The sequence below is a fragment of the Monopterus albus genome, unplaced genomic scaffold (assembly GCF_001952655.1).
Source record: "Monopterus albus unplaced genomic scaffold, M_albus_1.0 scaffold186.1, whole genome shotgun sequence".
NCBI classification, from domain to species: Eukaryota; Metazoa; Chordata; class Actinopteri; order Synbranchiformes; family Synbranchidae; genus Monopterus; species Monopterus albus.
The window spans coordinates 1,718,139-1,720,764 of record NW_018128066.1 but is presented as its reverse complement, the minus strand read 5'-3'; the positions used below and the strand labels follow the sequence as shown (position 1 = coordinate 1,720,764).

Below are 2,626 nucleotides of genomic sequence, written 5' to 3'. Positions count from 1 at the left end.
AAAGGCAAATAAGATGGGAATAAGATCCATCAAGTTCTGGCAACTCAGAAAACACTGTTGCTGCACCATACTTCATTGTTGGTTTTGGTATTTTTAAGGGATTTGTTGACAGTAAGAGAAATGTAGACTACTGCCAGGCTTTGCGTATGGTTTAAATTAATAATTAAATATTTGATATAACCATGAGAAATCCGTGTTATATCAAATTCTAAGGAGAGAAACTACACCGTATCATCTGCTCTTTTATTCATGATGAACGAGAGATTATGCATGCTCAGCAGGATCCATACTGCTATTGCCAGACCACCACACAGCATTCTACAGAAATGAAAATTGTTTCTCAGTGTTTGTCTCTGATCAGTGCAAAAAACTTAAAACAATGCCTCAAGAAGATAAACGACCTCAGTGCCTTTCAGGGGAGCTGATCACATGGGGCCAAAACAGAAGCAGCAGCAGTCCAACTGGCAGCCAAGGCAGCTGCTGCCGTCGAACCACTGCTCCAGAGAAACAGCACACAGTGTGCAGTGGCCAAGAACAGCACCAGGAAGAAGGTTGTTTTTAATAAGTAAAGGCCTCAGGATGAAGGTCTGGGGTTTGAATCAAGAGCTGATGCATTAAGGACCTTAAAATGTGACGTAAGTGTAACATCAACAGAAGGGATTTTATTGCCATTCTTCATGCTGAGAAGAAGAATTCAGAGCAATAGATGAATGTTTAATCACCTGATTACTGCTTAATGGCACAGTAAGAAGAAAACACGTCCAAGGAGAAGATGTCTAACTAGCCTCTTAATTGCCTGAACCACAGACAAAACATTAGCTGAACTGTTCAACTATGATGATCTAACACTGACACAGCAGAGAGTCTGCTCGCTTCTACTGAGTGTGTGCGTTTGTTTCAGGTTTTCTCGGTGACTCAGTGCATCAGCAGAGCAAATGAGTTGGTGGGAGGGGAGGGAATCATTTAGACCTCAGTGATCAGCAGAGCAAATGAGTTGGTGGGAGAGGAGGGAATCATTTAGACCTCAGTAATAGCTATCGACCACCTGGACATGGCTAGCTTAGCGTGCGCGCACACAAATCTTACATAATACGGAACTGAACAAAGCAGTCTGTAAAACAGAGCTGCACAATGCTGCAGTGTAGTGCAACGACTGAGTGTTGATTGGTTTTCACTCCAGCATATATTCTAAGGTACTTTTTAATGCTAAAGTTTAAATGACCGTTCTATATGATTGCTAATGCCTTCAGACTGATGGTGTGAGGTTGACAAAATAACCTGATGCTGGCAGGGTGGAGTAAATCCTCAGGATGTTCTGAAAAGTAAGGTTAGCTGATTGTTAGCCTCATCTCCATGTTTACCGCAGCACCACAGTCCAGGCTGGTTAAGCCGCTGAATAAATAAAGGTACCTTTGAGCTTTTGTTTCTGTTAAACTTTTTTCACAGAAATAATTTTTACTTTGACCTGCTTTACTGAAAACCCGAATGTCCAACCATGTTTACATTATTTTAACCTTTGTTAATGATTTTGTTTCACACGTCTTATTTAAATATTGAACTATCCTTTATGTTCTGTGTTCCACTGACCCTGATGAAGGCCACAAGTGGAAACTTGTTAATCTAACTATAACGTTGTTCCTTATACTTTTAATGTTGCTGGAGTGTTGACCTGTTCAGATTGAGCTATGCCAGAAACAACAGCACGCCTGTCCAAATGTTTCGGGTGTGATAAGAGCAGCACCTGGAGAAACCCACTGCACAGAGTGCACTGCAATACATCACATGTTGTGTTTATGGGTGGAGCCAAGGAGTAGGCCACAAGTGGCACCTTTTTTTTTTTTTTTTTTTTTTTTCGTTTTCCCTCCCCCAAAGTGGCCCTTTTTTTTTTTTTTTTTTTTTTTTACGTTTTCCATCTATCTCCCTGAGTCTGTGCCCCAGCCTGGCCTCCCCATCCAAAATGTTCTAGATCTGCCTCTGGTTATTTTTTGAAGACATGTTTCAGCTATGCTTTCTTAACTGAAATCCCTGCTGCTTGATCTTATGACAGGGGTTTTTCTTCCAATACATTCAACCATAAAACTAAAGCAATATGTTCAGCTGTCAACAGGTTAATCAAACCAGTAAAAGGTTTTACTAGAAAGTAGGTCTGAAGTAACGCAAAGCAGAAAAACTCAAAGTACAAGAAGCTCAAAACTAGTTTTAGCACCTTGAGTAAATGTAGTTATTTTCGTCCATGACAGCAGGAGAGAGGAACACATGAATTATGTTTTAGTTTTAGGTTTCACTTGATGCCTTGCAGTGTTTTTCATGCACGTTGTGAATCCACTGAAGCTCTGACAGTGTGTCTAAAAATGTTTTCAGCTTCCTCAGCTATAAAGTTCTCTAGGTTGGTAGAAAGCCTTGTGCTTATGTGGCACTGTGACCTTCCTGGTGCTTTGTGTGAGATGCTTGGCCAAACAAGTGCATGTGTTTGTGTGGTAAACGGTGTAAGACCTTGCTGTGTTCACAAAAATCACTCCCCTCCTCGTCACACACATAAACGTTCAGCTCTTAAATATGACAGTTTGGCCTGTCGTTTGCCATCCTTCACTTTCGTTTACATGCCAATAAAAAACAGTGTGATAAC

The 2,626-nt window shown here is 40.9% G+C and overlaps 1 protein-coding gene across 1 annotated transcript in view; it reads right to left on the bottom strand.

Annotated features, from left to right (window-relative positions):
- Positions 1-2,626, bottom strand: part of lrp3 (low density lipoprotein receptor-related protein 3) — a 17,746-nt gene that overhangs the window by 14,368 nt on the left and 752 nt on the right. The window lies entirely within an intron of this gene.